Here is a 20,278-nt window from a genome sequence, read left to right on the forward strand (position 1 = left end):
TTGCCCTGAAGGAATTTCCCACTACAATAAAAACAGATTTTAAAAATATGAACCCAAACAACTTTTACACCTAGAGATTAACTATGCAATCCTAAGCATAGTTATTATACCATTCTAAATCCATTTACTTCAGTGGACTTGGAAGGATGTAACTCTGTTTAGGATTACACCGTTAGTGACTCTAGCTCCTATAATGCATCAAAGAAACACTTCATGATTCACAAATCCAGAGAAAAGTGTGTATCTGCACAGTGCACTAAGTTCGCCTTTTCTCTGAACATCTTAATGCTGCCTTAAACCACATCTCTCCATTCACCTTTCTAGGTCAGTACTGGGTTCTTTAACTGGGGGTTCACTGGAGAAACCAGGGATAAAACCTGGGGCCTTCTGTATGCAAAGCATGTGCTCTGACAATAAGCTATTTGTAACCTTTCCCAATGCAGTTAATGGGACTTCAACAAAGTATATGATCTTTAAGCCACCTCTGGGGATCCATACAAAATACGTGGGAGATTTCATTAAAACCAATTTTATGTGCCCTGTTCAAATATACCGCACTAGAATTCTATACAGTAAAGCAATGATATACATTCCCTGAACTGGTTTGTCATTTCCAGAGTGGTTTAAAGTTTTCATATGAAAAGCCAGGTAAGCTCTGTGCTCCTAAATACTCCAATTGCTTGGCATCTGCACTTTGCATCAATGTTCACACAGTTATTGGTGCCTGTTTGTGATCTTACATATGAATGTATCCAGGTTTTTATTTAACAATGATGCATAAGTGCATCAGTAAATTAGTGGGACCAAAATAAACTTGATGAACAATCACATCAAACCTGCTCTTTTAAGTGCTGTGTCAATGCCTCCCTCCCTCCCTCCCTCCCTCCCTCTCTCTCTCTCTCTCTCTCTCTCTCTCTCTCTAATGCAGAATAATGAAAAAGAGAGAACTAAAAAATGTAATACACAGGGTATGCATAGTGCTCTACAGAAAATTTGGAAATAAACAGGAAATAATCAAGGATCCCTAACAGTGTTCCCTCTAAGCTGTGTTAGTGTGAGCTAGCTCACACTTTTTTAGCCTCCGGCTTAAACGTTTTTGCCTGAGCTCAGGAAGGAGGGCTCCGGAGCCAACTAATGTATGCAGGAGCCAAGTCGCTCGCTCACAACTTTCATGCCGGTAGCTCACCAAGCAGAATTTCTGCTCACAGGACTCCACAGCTTAGAGGAAGCATTGGTCCCTAATTAGTTCAGAAATGAGACTAGGTAGTTTACAACTCCAAAACCTTGTGAAAAAATTGGATGGGGGGACTTTCAGAAACGTCCCTGTCTAAAATCACATTGAGTCTTTTAAATAAAGCCTGGAAGGACCATGTTCACCTGCTGGATGCTTTCCAGATTTATCAAAATATAGAAGGCATTTAAAACCTCTACACTGGAAAATATTTTAGGGGTTCTCTCTCTCTCTCTCTCTCTCTCTCTCTCTCTCTCTGTCTTCATCACACTTTTTCAAGAATTGACTGTCCCTAGGACAGTTCTCATCAGTTCAGTTCAGAGTTAATAGGAATTTATTTCATCAATCAGTTTGAGTAGCTGTTGTAGAATGGATGTTACAGTGTGCTGAGCAGAGGTAACTATGGTTTAATCAAGATGGGCAGCTGTGTTTGTCTGTAGCAGTAGAAAACAGCAAGAGCTCAGTAGCACCTTACAGACACACAAGGTTTGTGGCAGGGTATGAGCTTTTGTGAGTCAGTGCTCACTTCTTCAGGTACAGCTAGAATGGTTTAAATGACTATGTAAAAACATGCCATGCAAGAATTGATTTTGCTGTGGGCATGTCGACAGGGAAGCCACCATTCATGGTAAGATGATGAAATTGCTTTTTCCTACATAGAGGTTATTTGTGTATTGTAAAAATGTCAGGCATAAAGCAGGACTTGGTTTTCAAGGACTAAAGTCTTTCTCGGATGCTGCATTACAGCTTCCTGTTTCTGAACTTGACATGAGGGAGGGTTGATGTGCTGTATATACATCTCAGTGTACATTCAGTGTACATCCCAGTGGTTTACTAGCACTTTCTACATTTAAACAATCACAAAACACCTCTGGGATGTCTTTTTTGCAGAGGAAATAAATGGCTTTTTGGTGTATAGTTCTGTGTATAGTTTTCCCCAATGTGCACTTTACATAATGGCACAGTTCCGCAGGGCCTGTAAAATGGAGTTCTTCCACCAGGCCTTTAGTTAAGGAGCCGCATCCAACAACTAAGACCCTGTGCCCAATGCCACCATCAATAGCCTACGCTTTGCCAAACTGCGATAACAACCACTGACTGTATTTTTAGTATGTCTGCTGCTTAGGGCTGCCAAGTCCCCCCGGGGGACAGAAAACCCCCTGCCCCAGAGGTCCGTTCCCCGATGCTGTGGAATCAGGCCCGGGGGGGAACCCTGCCCCAGCGTGCACGTCACAGGGAAGTGACGTTATGACGCCAGGCACAGTGGGAGCGGGGCCACGGCCATACAAGGGAAAACAGGAGTCCCCCGCCGGCAAGGTAAGTGCTACTTGGCAACCCTACTGCTGCTATTACTACCTCACCATCGCTGTATAAACTGAGACTAGCACTTTAAGTCTTGTTATTAGAGCTATATTTATAATTGTTGTTTTGTCAAATTTTATGTAAGCCGCCCTGAGCCTGCCTTGGCGGGGAGGGCGGGATATAAATCAAATAAATAAACAAACTAACGGAATGCTCACGAGCTTTCCATGTATGTCCAGGTACAAATGTAGCAATGGCTATGCTGTCTCAACCTAATATTAATTGTCAATGGTGAGTATATAAGATGCTAACATAATAGACATGGAGCAGGACAATGGTGGAAGCATTAATGTAATATCTCTGGAACACTTTGTTAAGCAGACTAATGATCTACAACTCCACAAACGTTGTGGCACTCATTGAGATATGCATCTAAAATCCAAATTAGGGCTGGGGTCCTATGCACATTTAACTCAATGGGACTTACTCTGTTGGAATAGGACTGGGCTGCCAGTATTGCTTCTTGTCTACTTGTGCATTCACAGGGTAGATATGTATGTGGGGGTGGGAAAGGTATAGCTTATTATAGCATTCATTTAATTAGAATTTTGATGGTTCCACTGGAAAAAATCCCTACCTACTCAGTGGTGTAGCCTTCTATACCTTGAGCCAAGGAAGAAGTGGTTTTGCTAATTGACCCCTCCCTTACTAGCTTCAAAAGGGGCAAAAATGCCAATCCCCTCACTTTGCCTATCTTTCTCCCCTTTATAAAACCAATAATAGGTCCTGGTCACATGTGCCGGAAAACGCGCGGTGTGTGTGTGTGTGGCGATTTGCGCCGTCGCAATTTGATGTACCCCAGTGCGATCAGATGCGATGGCATTGTTTCCATTGGTGGGTGTTTCCGGCACGCTCCAACCAGGAAGCAGGGACTCAAGAGGAGCGCGCTGGAGTGATCACACGGAGAGCATCCGGCTGCAGCCCGTCGCAACCAGTTGATAGTGGATTTTCCTGGGTACTTTTAAACTCCGCTTCTTTGGCTGACTGCTATGGGCTACTGATGGGTGCAGGACGCTGGCCAGATGTGTCCGTTTGATTGCGCCAGTAAGATTCAGCCGGCATTTGTGAGTATCCCATGGCAAATTCTGCGTGTGATCAGGGCCACAGTATACAAAACTGGGGTGGGGTACAAAGATAAGAGTCTCCTCCCATATGCCATGGCCCAGTGAATAAGAGCCTCTTGTGGCAGCTATTGGCATTTTAAAAATGCTGGGAAGATCCAATCACAGACCATTTTGGCCCTCTGTTTAATAAGATTGCCCACAAAGTACAGATGGGTAATCATTCTGGATAGCTACCCTCTTTTATGGAGTTCCCTTTTCACCAGATCTGAGCCTGAATACATGTAAGGAAAATAATAAGAACTTTGTGGGCAAACATATGCTGGGTGGCTGTGATTATGGGTAAGTCTATTCACATGAACAAGGAGGGGGTGGGGTGTTGTTTTTTAACATTCTTTTTCCAAATATGAGTCAGTAAAACTGGATTGAGGCAGGTCAGTGTTGCTGTTACTAATTGATCTGATAGAAGCATTTGATACAGTCGATTATGATCTGATGACCCACCGCCTTGCTGGCTTGGGGATATGTGGGACAGCCTTGCAGTGACTGGTCTCATTTCTCCACAGTTGGGGATAGAGGGTGGTGCTCGGGTATGCAGTGTCCCTTGGGGCAATCCTCTCTCCTATGTTATTCAATATCTATATGTGCTCCCTCACCCAGTTGGTCTGGAGTTTTGGGCTGGGTTGTCACCAGTATACTAATGACACCCAGCTGTATATGTTGATGGATGGCCAGCCAAATGCCACCCCGGATATTTTAGCCAGGGGTCTGGGTGCTGTGGCTGGCTGGGTAAAGCAGAGTAGACTGAAATAAAATCCAACAATGGAGGCCCAAATCACAAATGTTGCCAGATGAGAATGTTTCCATCTTTAGCAGGTCAGGCAACTGGTCCCTTATCTTTCTCCCTATGCCTTAGCTAAAGTGATCCATGCAATGGTCACCTACAGGCGGGATTACTGTAACTCGCTCTATGCAGGGCTACCCTTGAGACTGACCCATAAACTTTAACTGGTCCAGAATGCAGCAGCGCATGTCCTTACAGGGACACTACTAAGAGCAGACATACAACTGGTGCTCCATCAGCTGCACTGGCTTTCAGCTGAATACCAGATCAAATTGAAGGTTTTAGTTTTAACTTTTAAAGCCCTATGTGGCCTGGGACAAACGTATCTGCAGGGCTGTCTCTCCCAGTATGTCCCTCAAAGAGCTCTACACTATCGACCAACACCTTCCTGTGATCCCTGGCTTGAAAGATGTCTGCCTAGCCTCAACCAAAGCTAGAGCTTTTTCATCTCTAATGCCAGCCTGGTGGAACACTCTCCCAAGTGTGATCCGGGCCCTGCAGGACCTAATTCAGTTCCACAAGGCCTGTAAAATGGAGATGTTCCGCCAGGCCTATGGTTGTAATGGAATGGCCTCCCCTACCCTGTTATACTGTACTTTTCTCGTTTGCCCTCCTCGTCTACTCCCCTGCTTTAGTATTGTTCCCTCTACGGACACATAGGTAGAGTTTTTGGGACTAGTTATTAATTGTGCTGAAGACTGCTACCTAATGATTGTATTAATTGATGTTTCATATAGGTTTTTAACAATTGCACTATGTTTTAATTTTGTCAATTTACTGTTTATCCATTGTTGTAACCTGCCCTGAGCCTGCTGTGCAGGGATGGGCGGGCTAGACATCTAAACACACAAACAAACAAAAACAATTGGACTGTGAAACTGGATTTCTCCTAACAAAATTCTGGCACCAATACTGATATTTTCTCTGGCTGTTGGCAGTAGGGTTGGCAGTAGGGCTGCCAAATCAGCCCAGGGGGCGGGGAAACCCCCGCTTTGGAGGCCCGATTTCCGCCGCGGTGGAATCGGGCCTTGGGGGAACCCCGCCCCCGGCGCGCGCGTCATTAGCAAGTGACGTGGGCATGCCGGGCATGCTGGGGGCGGGGCCACGGCCATACAAGGGAAAACTCTATGATTTTTCTTTGTATGGCCGTGGCCCCGCCCCCAGCGTGCCCAGCGTGCCTATGTCACTTCCAGGTGACCGCATGCGTGCTTTGCGTGTGCGCACACCCCCGACGCCGGCTGGGAGCTCCCCGCTCCCGGCGAAGACGGATTTGGCAACCCTAGTTGCCAGTCTCCAGGTGGTACCTGGAGATCTCTCACTATTACAGTTGATCTCCAGATGACCAAGATCAGTTCCCCTGGAGAAAATGGATGTTTTGGAGGGTGGACTCTATGGTGTTATACCCCGATGGGGTCCCTCCCCTTCCCAAATGCTGCCCTCCCCAGGCTCCATGCCCAAAATCTCCAGGTACTTTCCGACCCAGAGCTGGCAATCCTGGTTAGCAGCTTATTTTGTGTGTTATGTTTGTATATTTGTAACTCATTTGCTTATTCTGGAATGGTGAAGAAATGAATGGTAGATAGCACAACCCCCCCCTCCCCTGTGCCCCAGACTTAGTAGTGGCCTGCAGCACTTTTCCCAAAAGGATTGAAAAACTCTCTATGGTTATAATCCAAGTTGTAGAAGCTAGAAGAGTTGTTAGGTAAATATGATTTGAAAAATCATGCTTTAACTGTTGAAGTATGTCTAACAGTTAAGAAACTACGACATATAGATCTGTGGGTGTAACATGAGAGATTCAAATGGAGTTTGAAAAGAATTGGAGTGTGTGTGTGTGTGTGTAGAGAATTGACGTAAACTTCCTGTAAGAACTCTGTGTTCAGTGGCCAGGCTTTGCTGAGTAACAGAGAAAGGAGTCAGAGCTGTGATTATTTGCACTGACCAGAGGTTGTCTGGCCTGGCTGTGCTGTCTCCGCACAGTTGGACTAGATCACGCTTGACACAGTTAGAGAGGGAGAGAGTAACTTGTGGCTCCAGCATGTCGGGCCCACTAGGCAGGTTGATGAATGTTCTGAGCTTTAAGAGCTTGCCACCCAGGCCAGGCCAACCCATCCACAATGAGTTACAGTTTCCCAGTTTCCCTCCCAGCGCCTCCTCCCCCTTCTTCCCCTCTCCACCAGGACTGCTCTCCACATAAACACTGCTACTCTATCTTCAAAGCCCAGTCATCATGTCACTGTGTCAGTTTGGAACAGACTGGGATCACCCTGCTGGAAAGCATGTCTGCTGTTGGCCGAGCCTCTTCAAATAAACAGGATTAGACAAGAGGTTTCTTTCTGTTTTCTAGCGTACAGATGCTGTATTTTTTAAAATGGGGAAATAATGCAGGACAATGCAGATTTGATGTGAAAGACTTCACTTGCGATTGTTACACATCCTCCCCTCCCCCTTACGTCTCTTCCCAGGGGTGATGTCCCACCTCCTCCTGAGAACCTTTCCACGGGGGAGATGTCTGTTTGTGGGAAGCCTTGAGGAATTGCACAAGGCTGTCATCTCCTAGGGAAAATGTGCTTCAATTCATCCTTGTTCCCACCAGCATCTTTCCCGTTCCGTGCATATCTGTTTTCATTTTCTTCACAAGATATTTTCTTGTCTCTTCGTGTCTTCCTTTTACCCCTCCCCCAACCCCTCAAAAAAGAGAAGAATTTCATCTGTGCCTTGAAACAGGGAAACAAACAATAAAAATTATGGGTGCCAAGGGATGATTGTACTACAAGCCACTACTATTTCTGTAAATCTCTTCTGCAAATAATTAGCTTTTAAAACTTACATTTTCAAAACATTCTATCATGTGAAAACTCCATGTGTCACAATAAGATAATGGATTAACCCAGTATGTGGCTTCTAAACTGTGTGAGAGAAAGGCCATATTTTTACCTGGGTGTTCATTTAGTTAGGGGATTATTTTCATTATCCATTTATTCAGTGGTACTACTTGGAGGATTTATACCAGTATCCATGTCTGAGATAAATTATGGGTACTAATACTAAATATTCTCTTTACAGAAGAAACCTCTCATGACAAATCACTGAGAGGCATTTTTGACTGGCAACTGGTGTCACCATTTGAATCATAATAGGATTATGGGAGCTGTGATACTTTGGAGACTTTATTTATTTATTTATTTATTTTAAACTGCCCTCCCCCGAAGAACAGGACTCAGGGCAGTGTACAACACAATACATAAATATATCATTTAAATACATCATAAATGCATCAGTAAAACCAAATAAAATCAGCAACACGGTAAATAGTCTAAAGATGGTGCTGAAAATTCTAATGGCACCACTGTGTCGTGGGGAGGTGGGGAGTGGGAGTGCCAGGAAGATGAAACCGTCACTGTCCTCAACCAAATGCCTGGCGGAACATCTCTGCCTTACAGGCCCTATGGAACTGCATCAGGTCCCACAGGGCATGGATGTTGTTCGGCAGAGAGTTCCACTAGGTCGGAGCCAGGGAAGAAAACGCCCTGGCTCTGGTCAAGGAAAGCTGGATGTCTCTCGGGATGGGGATCGCCAACAGATGTTGATCTACTGAGCACAATGCTCTCCTGGGTGTATACCAGGAGAGGCGGTCCCGAAGATATGTAGGTCCCTGACCATTAAGGGCCCTAAAGGTTAACACCAAGACCTTGAACCTGATCTGGTACTCCACTGGCAACTAGTGCAGCTCACACAGCACAGGATGGATATGTGCTGCATGTGGAGTTCCTGTAAGGACCCACACAGCTGCATTCTGTACCAGTTGGAGTTTCTGGGTCAGCCTCAAGGCATCTGGGATCCCTAGACCTCATGCCAGTCACAGACCGTCAACCTAACCTACCTCAACAGGATTGTTGTGGAGTTGAAAAGGAGGAGAGGAGAATGATATAAGCCACTTTTTTTGGTCCCCAGTGGGGATGAAGGCGAGGAGTGAAGTAAAATAATAAAAAACCCTTCTTCTAATACTAAGAAGAATAAGAAGGTACACTGGGAAGCTAGGTTCTAGGAGAAGACTGTGCTTTTGAATATGCTGAGTTGTTTTAAGATTTTGGTACTCGGTACACGACAGCTGTATTAGTAAATGGGCTACAGGATAGTGGTCTGCACGTTTTGGCTAGGCTTTGTAGCCAAATGATATTTCTACTTGCCAATGAGGTGGGAGCCTTCTCACTTTCTGTTCAACAAAGGCAAATTCATTGCATTCCTTTTTGTACCCACTTTGCTTGGCAAAGGTTCATGCGTATGAAATGATTTTGCATCCCATGGTCTCACTTAATGGTAAAGGTTTCCTTGCTCGAAAGCCAGTCAAGTCCGACTCTAGGGTTGCGGTGCTCATCTCCGTTTCAAAGCCGAAGAGCCAGCGCTGTCCGAAGACATTTCCATGGTCATGTGGCCGGCATGACTAAACACCAAGGCACATGGAACGTTGTTACCTTCCCACCAAAGTGGTACCTATTTATCTACTTGCAATTTCTTGCTTTCGAACTGCTAGGTTGGCAGGAGCTGGAACTAGAGACAGGAGCTCACTCTGTCATGCGGCAACTCGGGTCTCGAACTGCCGAACTACTGACCTTCCACAGCCTGCAGTTCAGCATCTTAACCACTTGAGCCACCACAGCTCCTATGGTCTCACTTAGGTGTTATTTGTGTTATCTACTTCCCTGTATCGTAGAATTGTTACTTCTATAAAGGAATATTTTATTTTTTAATTTATTTATTTATTAAATTTATACCCCGCCCTACCCACAAGCGGGCTCAGGACGGCTTACATAATTGGTCTATAGGTGACCGTACATTCACATAAAAACAATTTAAAATTCAATACAATAAGATAAAACAAAGCCTCATCAAGTGCTAGTGCTAATACATTGAATGCATAAGATGGCATGCTGAAATTACCATACAACCAGACAGTTTCGCTCAATGATCTTCCAGAGCACAGTGGTAGTGGCCAGATGTTAGTACTACGGGCTGGCTCGTTGGTGGTTGCGGGCAGTGGCTCCTAGTTGAAAGCCTGGTGGAAGAGCTACATCTTGCAGGTCCTGCAGAACTGCATAAGATCCCGCCGGGCCCTGATCTCCTCTGGGAGCTCATTCCACCAGTGCGGAGCCACCACCGAAAAGGCCCTGGCTTTAGTAGTGGTGAGCCTGGCATCCTTGTGGCCCGGTAGGGCCAGTCGGTTCTGGTACCCCGGCCTCAGTGCTCTTTGGGGTATATATGGGGAAAGGCAGTCTGTTGTGATGATCATATTAGTGATTTGTGATTAGTGATTCCTGGTAATATAGTTACTTGCAAAAGAAGATTAAACATATTGTGCATAACATGCCACGTGACAATATTTTGAGAATGAAAATGAGATGTGTGTGTTTATACATACAAAGAAAGCTGCTGTTGATGAGCTGGTTTTATACCCCGTCCTTCACTACCCAAAGGAGTCTCAGAGCGGCTTACAATCACCTTTCCTTCCTCTCCCTAAACAGGTGGGGCTGAGGTAGCACTGAGAGAACTGTGACTGAACCAAGGTCAGTCAACCGGCCTTATGTGGAAGAGTGGGGAATCAAACATGGTTCTCTAGATTAGAGTCTGCCACTCTTAACTGCTACACCAAATTGGCTCTCTGACCACAGAATTGTCCAGCTGGAATTCAATCTGACCTAAGGCTAGAATTTCCTTCCCAGCAGGTCCCCTTAGTGATTAGTTTTATTGTCCCTACTGGGGTTCCTTTTTTTGCTAAGTAATGAACAGGGATAGTTGCTCTGGGTAAAAGCAGCCATAAAAGACTAATATCTAATTAACCCATTTTTCCCCTTGAGTGAGGGGGGGGGGGGGAGAAAACATTGTAAAATATGTCAGAGTATTAGCTGGTCATGAGAAATAAAATAGATTACATTCAAGCACATAGTACATTCATTTTTGTTTCAGTTCTGCTTTGATGATGTTTTTATGTCATTCCAGTAAACTGCTGAGTATTTTAGGCACCAGGAATTATTTATTTAAGCTTGAGATGGCCAGCTTTGTCGGGAAGGATACAGCTGTGGTTTGAAAACACCTGCTCACACTGACATGCAAAGACAAGTTGCTTTCCATCATGTCCACGTCCGTTTCCCAACAGCTGCAACAGGTAAAAACTGGCATAATTCCTTGGCATGACTTACAGGTTAAATTGTTCTTGTGGCTGATACCTATTCTGAAGTGATTCCAAACAGGTTTCTTCTAAGTCCTGGAATAATTAGCAAAACTACAAACAGTTATTGGCTATTTGCTCATCTGATTGTGTCAAATGACTCATTGTGTTTAGGCTCTACTGCATTGTGCTGTCTGAACTATAACAGGTGTATTGGAGGCAGTTCTCACCACCTGGAAAGAATGCCTTGGGGGAATTGAGCTAGCTTCAGCAACTTGGCTTGCACAAGCAGTGCTGGTTGGAAGGGCAACTGGTGGGGATTTCCAAAAGGTGTCTGAAGGTTTGTATTCTTGCTCAAGCAGTTGCACCTAAACATGAGTCTGTAAAAGTTGATTTATCAGGCACATTTCAGCGAAGTTAAATGCTGTAGAAGGCACACTGATTGCAGAGTGAGAGATCTTAAACATGTGCTTAGCCTTCCTTTTCAAATGGGAATCACTTTAAAGTGCTTGACCTTGATTTCATGGAACTCTCCTTTCCATTTCAGTGAGTTTGCTGCAGGCTTCTGCAGCATTCTGGAGTGTGCTCAGCCTCAAATCAAGAAGGATGTAGATTTTTTTTAACGCATTCTGAGTTTTTCCTGTACTTTGGATCTATATAACTATAAGCACAGAGTTTCTTTGGCTAATAAATCTGTCTAGTGACAGACCGTGGTCCTGCTGTTCTAATACCAGCTAACATGTAACTCAGCTTAGAGGGAACACTGTTCCCGATTTAGTCCTATCTTGTGTCCTCAGACTGCTTGCTCTGGAATAGGGTTGCCAACTCTGGGTTGGGAAATGCCTGGAGATTTTAGGGTTGGAGCCTGAGGAGGGGCAGGGTTTGAGGAGGGGAGGGGCCTCACTGGGGTATATTGTCATAAGTCCAGCTTCCAAAGTGGCCATTTTCTCCAGGTGAACTGAAGTGGAGATCAGCCTGTAATCCCAGGAGATCTCCAACCACCATGTGGTGTTTGGCAGCCCTGTCACAGGGGAACTGATCTCTATCACCTGGAGTTCAGTTGCAATACTGGGAAATCTCCAGGCCCCAAATGGAGGTTGGCAACCTTATCTGGACTAGTTTCATGAACCCCCAACAAACAGAGGGAAAGTGACCTTCTCACCCACTACACTATACAGCTGAGCTGAGTTTTTCACTTTGTGAGTCTCCCATGCATAACCTCTGCACTTTGTCTAGCATGCCATACCGACACCCACAAAGCTAGAGCAACGGCAACAAGTGTTTTGATTTATAGCCTCCCTCTCTGTCAGCGAATTCCTGCTATTTGTTTGCTGCAGTTAAACTTCATAAAAAGTACAATTCTTCGTGGAGCTTACAGTATTTTAAAAAATAAATTAAGTATCCCATGCTTCCTCTAAGGAGATCACATGGGGATGTCCCGAGATATCTTCTCAATAACCTTATAAGGAAGTTTGGCTGACAGTTTGTGACTGACTCTTGGACTCTCATTTAACCTTCACTCTCACTGTGTTTTTTCGGCCCTGTGTATAAACACATAGAAATCTGTGAAACCGTGCACAGGGTCTCTTACTCTTACTGCACGTTGAGCCGCTGTCAGGGCAATTTTGCAACAGTTTGCCATACTGTGAGTCAGCTGAGATAGGCTCCTTTCCATTTCAGTGAGTTTGCTGCAGTCTTCTGCAGCATTCTGAAGTGTGCTCAGCCTCAAATCAAGAGGGATGTAGATTTTTTTTTAACGTATTCTGAGTTTTTCCTGTACTTTGGATTTATATAACTATAAGCACAGAGTTTCTTTGGCTAATAAATCTGTCTAGTGACCGACCGGGGTCGTGCTGTTCTAATGCCAGCTAACATGTAGAGTTGCCAGCTCTGGGTTGTGAAATCCCTGGAGATTTGAGGGTGGAGCCTGGAGAGGTCAGGGTTTATGGAGGAGGGGCCCCAGTGGGGTATAATGCCATAGTGTCCACTCTTCAAAGCAGCCATGTTCTCCAGGGGCACTGATCTTGGTCGTCCAGAGATCAATAATAATTCCAGGAGATCTCCAAAACCCCACCTGGAGATTGGCAAAACTAGTAGGCGGACATACTTAGGGTTGCCATACTCCAGGTGGGGCCTGGAGTTTCCCCAGAATTACATCTGATCACCAGATACAGAAGCGGGTAAATTGTAAAGGAATGAGAACATTATTGTGAATTATTTCATCTCGCCCCAGGATTCTCCTAAGATATCTCTGGCATCAAAAATGTAGCAGAAAATATACCACTAAGTTTCTCACTCTTTTCTGCAACCTTGATCATGAATACCTTGGTCTTATTTAAAAAACAGGAGGAGGAGGAAATGGAAATGTGCAGGAAATGTGCAGTGGAAGCCATATTGCTCAGTCTGAGTCATGCTCATTGTTGTACAGATTTCTCCGCTACCTGCCCTAAAGCCTACTGTTGATCCATGTAAAGGAATATTGAAGGAAAAACTGAGTGATTGTCTTCTGTGAAGTTCTGAAAAGGCATGTTTTTAGTTTAGATTCTTGCTGCCTAAAGCATTCTTGGAAACCCTGTTTCTGATAGATTTTAGTAGGGACATGAAAAAGCCTCCTCTTTTTTATGCAGAGTTGCATGTTAAACCACATGAATTCCATACCTCATAGTAGACATGGTTTGTAACCCCAGAAATTACAGTGGCTTGCTGTGTGAATTACCCCCACCCCACTCATTGCCCACCCTCTTTGCAACAATAATAGCAGAACTGTTATTACATTTGGCCTAACAAACACTGCTGGAAATGCTGCTCCAAGAGGAAGTGTTTCCAGTTCCACATCTCTTTCAAGACTTATTTTCCCATGTAGTTTCTGGAAACTTTTCAGGAAACCACATTCCCTTTCTTGTCCCTATCCAGCAGTCTGATCTCTTCCCACTCTGAATAATTCCCAGACCTCATCATCTCAAGAAATGACTGGGAAAGGGAATGAAAACCAGAATGAACAGACTAAAACAGTGAGATTTCTTTGTAGGTGATATTTAGGAAAACCTCCTAATAGAAGTTAATGTTGTAGTTTTTTTTTCATTGTTGGGTGACGTTTACTTGTTCTCTTTAGTTTTCACCTGCATCCTTGAGCAAATGTTCCTTGTAGCTCAGGTCAAGCTGACCATAGGTAAAGAATGGGGAAAAGTGACTTTTTTCATTCCTTTTGTATCCATCTATTTCTAACCATACAACTCTCCTGTATTCTTGTTAGTTCAAGATGTGCCACTTTACTCATACAGCCATCTGTTTCTTAATCTGTTTTTCAGATATTTTATATGTGGTCTGCTTGATAGTTGGGTGTGATAATGAACGTATTTTGTATTTTGTCATGCATAGTTATTACAAAGCTTCCCTGCAGCTGTCTGTACTGCTTTGTAGTAATAATGAGTAGTTCAGTGAATATCATATTATTATTCCCAAAGTATGCCTGCGTCTATGTGTGCATCTTATCCTGCTCAGCAAAACAAATAACATTGGCCTATGTGTGACTGTGTGTAAACATTTTTGCCTCTGACTATGTATTACTGTTCCAAGCACTATATAAGAGGAGATCCCACTTGTTCTTTTACTCTTCTTACTGAATTACCAACACAGAACAGGACACACAATATAGGATCTGGCACATGTACCTGTATGCATGTTATGTAAACACTGCTAAAAGCTGTTACTAGACCATCACCTAGGTTAAAATTTGTGGCAGTCAAGGCATACAACTGTGCATAATCTGATAAACATGAGAAAGCAATAAATGCGTATACATGGTTGAGAATGTGATTAAGTTTGCAGATAAAACGTATTAGAATATGCATTTTAATACATATATTGGGTTTAATGACTGCACAAAAAATTATTTGTCCTGTCCCATATGTTATCATAGAGGGATGATGCAAATTCAAGACCAAATCATCACTGGTGAAATTCAACAGCATCCCTTCCATATACATAATTTAACACTGATTGTTGAGGAGAAGGAACTGATTTCTGCAGAACTTCCCGGGGAATCTTTTGTTACCATTCTCTGCTGTTGCCTTATAATTAAGTATGAATGTGGCAAAGCAGAAGCCTGTAATGGAAGGAGATGGATGCAGACAGCTTCTTCCTGTTCAACTGTGTTAGCATTTGTGCACAAGCAGAATCTCCATATTTTTTCCACTGAGAACTGTTGAGTTGGAATACTGTCCTACAGGTGGGTGGGCTATGCTAGGCAGCCTGGTAATGGCTGCCTCTGCTGGGCAGACCCACCTTAACTCCAGACTCAGCCTGCATCTTTTGCTGGCCTCATTTGTCATCATGTACACACAATGTGCTGAGAGGTGCCCAGTGTCATCTCCTTCCCCTAATGTGCTGCATGGCCACAACCAGGTTCAGAAAGATGTTCAGCACTAAGGGCTCCTTCCTTAGTGCTTCCTTAGTGCTCAGCGCTCCTTCCCAGCTGCACCCTGCTGCATGGCAACTGATGCACTGCTCCAGACATGCCCTCCATCACTGGTGATGGCTCAGTGTGCTTGCCGATCGTCTCTACCTATCATGATCAGCCCACCCTGTCCCTGCCACTCAAGGGGCTTAGCTTAGTTTAACACCTCTTGTTCTACTTGCTGATTATAATGTCCTGTAGGCCCTGATGTAGATCTGCCAAATAGATGTTGTACTCTTCTGGAGAAATACATACACCATCTCTCTCCCCCCCCCCCATACAGGTGTGGCATATTATATCTATGCACCAAACTATTAATGATTGGGCTTCTTGATATGCTCATACCTCAGGCATGGCAAAGGTGTATTTTAAAAGAGAAGCTTTGGTTACCTCTTTCTACAATTGTGTACATGTGTTGGTGGGATATTTCTTTCCCAGTTAAGAGGCAATAAAGATTTCTATTTCTGAAAAAAAAACACCCTGCAAAAAATAGAAATCATCAACTTATCTAATGTAAGCCTTAAAAGTCTGACACCATTTACCAATTCGTTGAATCACCTGACCTGGCATTTCCAGCCTAGCAATGGTAGGTGCATCATCTATTCTAAATGAACAGGTCCCAATCTCCCTTCAGTTGCCAATATCTGCTGGGTGACAGTCCAAAACTAGTATTGTGCAAAGGCAACTTGCCTCTGTGTTGAAATAGGCAACCTGGGCCCATAGCCTCATGTTTTCATGAACACCCTGAGGGCCCTCACAGGGCAAAGTTCCTGAAACCACATGGTAAATTGATCCATTTTGGACTTAGGTAACACTAATTGTGCCTTGTCCAGCCACAACTGCAGATCAGCAGCCAGCAGAAAAACCTGCATGGAAGAGGTGTGGTTACAATATAGGTGGCAAAATCACACCTCCATATTTGCTGCTTCAAATGTGGCTACCCTATTCAGCCTCATGCCTTTCTTGTCTCCAGAGGTTGGGGAGGGGGCGAGGCAAACCAGTCCCTGGCATTAATGATATGAATTCCACTTTATCTAGTTTACTGGTTGTGGCAGCTATGTGTGTATTGGGAGGGGGTCTTGCTGGTGGCCTCTCTATAACAACTCTATTCCTCCTTCTCTTTCTGATACCTTGTATAATGCTACAGCAATGTCACAAGGATCAGAGAGCCTGGGAAAAGTAGTTTTCCTGTCACCTTAGTTTGGCTGTCAAATACCTTGGAAGCGACATTTCATAGGGCTCATCACTCCTGCCACGCTGCATCTGAAGACTAAGAAAATCTGGATCATGTATTCCAGGATGCTTAGCATCCATGCTATCAGACTTCCTGAGAAACTACTTTTGTAGGATCCCTGGTACTTGGGATACTTGCAAAGCTCATGGTGCCAGGGAGGGAGGAATGAAGGCCTCATATTGGAGACCTTCAGTGCAACCTCTCAATCACTGTTGTAGCCAAGTAAATGGAAGGGAAAGGAGAGGCTGCAGGTGGAATGGGAAGTGATGGCATCAGAAGAGTTTCTCATTAATTGGGACAAGTTTTTTCACTTAAATTACATATTGAGAGATTGGACTTCTAGTGTCACATATAGTTGGTCTTTAGTTAAGGAACACAGATGACTGTATGGACCAGGTAATGGATTGTTATTAGGGTGGTTTCTGAATCGAATTCCTCCCTAATTTGGTCAACAAGATATTTTGCATCCTTTGACTTACTGCTTGCATGAGCAGAAGGTGCTTGGGACGCATGCACCTTCTTGGTGTGGATACCATGTTTGCCTATTTAAACACTTATATGCTACCTTTGTGCTGCAAATCCTCTATACATCATGATTGTCTCCAGCCCAATAATTCAAAAATTTGAACCACAAATTATTGGAATTTGCTGGAAGAAGGAAATACATGTTTTTTTTGGTAACATACAGCAATAACACCAAAAGAAAAATAAGTGGAGCAAAGGGGGTAAACATGAACAGCCAAGAGGGTGAAATGATATAACAGGCTAAGAAATTTGAACTTTTTAAACTCATTGTCTGAGAATCTTAAGAGAAGCATATTGTCATTTTAATGAAAACTATTCTGATCAGCATTTTTGTGACTGTACCAGCCCATCTAGTTTTGGGAAAGAGCCAGTTTCTTTCCATTAAATGAGAAAACAGGATGTTTGAGCCAAGTACATGAATTTGTGCAGAGTTTGGTTATTGGGCAACACTTGCTATAACAAAGAACTGTTGCTTGACAGCTTCTGTGCTATAGGGACAGTTAAGCTTTTCAAGATGAGTTAGCAGCGACAGCGATTGCTCTTGGGGTGATTCTGCTGCTTTGGATTGGGATTTCATTGTGCTGGGCATGGGAGGTGAGAATTACTTGAGTAACTCCTTCCTCCACAGCTTCCTCATGGCAAATCCAGTCAAAGTTTACAGGCTGTGAAATGTCAGTATTAGTAATTGCCCCAGATGAAAGAGAAATGGGCATACAAGATATCCATGGATATAAGTTAGTAGGTTTTTGTCTGTTTAACATTTAAATGGTAAGGCATGCTGCCTTCTGCCTCTGAAAATATACCCAGAGTATTAAGACTGAGAATCTGCCCAATCTGCCAGTATATCACTAAAACCATCTTTTGCCATGGAAATATGTCACCTATAAAAATGTGAGTGCCAGGATTCCCAAACTCGTTACACCTGTGGGCATTTTTGGAATTTTGAAAATAGGTGACGGGCACCACCAAATGTGACTGCCATGTGGATGGCATGGCTGCCATGGGGCTGAGGCTAATCACAAAATGTTGGATGGTTCAAAGCATAAATAAATTTAGGCAACAGAAACATATACCACAGCATTTGACAGTAGGGTTTTCATGCCTCTCTTTTCACATGCAAGGCGTCAAAGGGAGGTACTTTAAAAAAACAACAACAGGGCCCATCATTCCACGAAACCTTATGAAGCTATGGGTCTAGTCACTGGGATGCTATTTCACTTTACAATGTGGTTTAGCAAAAAAAAAAATTGGTTGTAGGGTTACCAAGTAGTACTCACCTCCGGAGCGGGGGACTCCCGGGTGGATCCCGGAGAGCGCGCGTGCCGCATGAACGTTACTAGGAAGCGACGTCCTGACACCGGGCACGCTGGGGGCAGGGCCACGACCGGCGGAAATCGGGCCTCCAAAACGGGGGTTTACCCACCCCCACTTGGCAGCCCTATTTGGTTGGAAAGTTCAAAGACCCGAACTTAGATATATGCACATCAAGGTCCTTTTGCCACCAGCACCTCATGACTGACACACAGGCTGTTAAGCCTGCCAGAAGCAGCCAGTGATGTGCAGTGAAAACAGGGGAAACTGGGGAAAGTGGCGAAGTTGGCATGGCATACCTTTTCCCCCAGTAGCCCATATTTCTTATGACATGTAGTTGCCACTTTTGGGGGGCTGGGTTTTAAATGGAATCTGAGCATACCACCTGGTACCCATTTGGCTCATTAGCTGACATGGACTCTGAGCTTTCATTATTATTTTTTTTGGAAAGGCAAGTCTCTGGGCTTTCTAGATCCACAGATAGAAGGCAAAATGTGCAAACAGTTTTCTGCCTGATTTATGCACAGGAAATGGGCCAGTTCTGCCTCCCCTTTGTTCTCATCAGAGCGGGGAAGTCACACAGCTATGACTGCCAGGCTTCACTGCCCTGTTTCCATGATCGGCTTCTTCTTGCCTTAGGCCGGGGCCCAGAGCAACAACTGACAGTTCTGTTTGTTTTTATTTTGCTTATTAGGCTTTAACAGACTTCTGAAAGCAAGTAATTTTAAGGGAAAGCATCTCATATCGTCTTGTGATTTTCCAAATTATTTGGAAAAAAATGCAATATAATAAAAATGGATTTTCTCTTAAAATATAAAAGGGTAGTATTCATTAATCTCTTCACTAAAATTATCTGTAAGGGCAAGAGCAGCAATAAAATCTGATCTTTACATTTTCAAAACTGGAACATAATTTTATATGGTACAATAGAAAATCAAAATGTGTCACGTTGGCTGACATTACCTAGTGAATGGGGGGGGGGAATGTTATTAGCACAGTCTTGCAGGTGCCTGAGGCTCCACACCACAATATCGTTTTACAATTTTCAAGGCTTCTTTGTGAGGATATATTTTCACCTTTGTAACAGCACAACATTTTACTGTCAATTCAGGGGGGGAAATCCTCATGTAGAAGCAGCCATTGTTATCCACAATTATAATGAAAGAGGAGGTGCAATAATATTTTTACATTTCAGCCTATGTGCCCATAAATTGGTTTTAAAGGTAGGATACCAATCCAGTGCCCAGCTGGACTTGATTCATTTACACAATTGCAAATCACAACATGCAGTAGCCTAGAACTGAGGCTGAATAACAGCAATTCCAGATAGCTAGAAAAGATCAGACTATTTTATGACTAATATTAATGAATACCATTGTTGGATGATTAATAATTGCCTGGAAGACATTTCCTGGAAGACATTTCAGTCTTTGTTATTACATATCACCACTGTACAGAAGCATAATATTCAATTAACAAGTGGGGACCATCATTTTGCTCCCCTCTTGCTGGGCTGCCTTCTTGCTAGGTAGCCCACCTACCAGCCTGCCCAGCTGCAGAGTTGCTGCTGCTTGGCTCATGCACTAGGGGCAGTGGTGGTGGGGAGGCTCAAGATCCTTCACCTGCAGTGTTGCTGCTTCCACTTGCCTGGTTCATGTTGCAGGGGCAGCTCTGGCTCTCCCTCCTCCTCCTCTCCTGTCTGGCACGTACAGTGGCAGCTCTCTTGCTCTCTGCCTCCAACCCAGTTTATGGTAGTGTTGCCTCCTGCTCTTCCACCTGACCCAGAGACACCCCATTATGTTGTCTGTATAAGCACGGGCCTACTCTTGGGAGGGGATTTAAACCCATGCTCCATTTTTTGGGGGAGGACTACATATTTCCACAAACTAGGGGGCCAATCACAAAAGAATGCCCCCTATCTGACCCTGGCCCATTCTCTGGGACTATTGATCCTCATGGGGGCCAGGTGCAGCATTAGATACAGGATAGTTTCTGTTCTAAATGGCAACACACCTCAGCAATCAACCTTTTTAAGTTTTAAGGAAAGAAAATTTGCACAGAACAGGTGAAGGATGAGATCTGTTGTAA

The sequence above is a fragment of the Gekko japonicus genome, unplaced genomic scaffold, assembly GCF_001447785.1.
Source record: "Gekko japonicus isolate JY-2015 unplaced genomic scaffold, Gekko_japonicus_V1.1 scaffold611, whole genome shotgun sequence".
Classification (NCBI taxonomy): Eukaryota; Metazoa; Chordata; class Lepidosauria; order Squamata; family Gekkonidae; genus Gekko; species Gekko japonicus.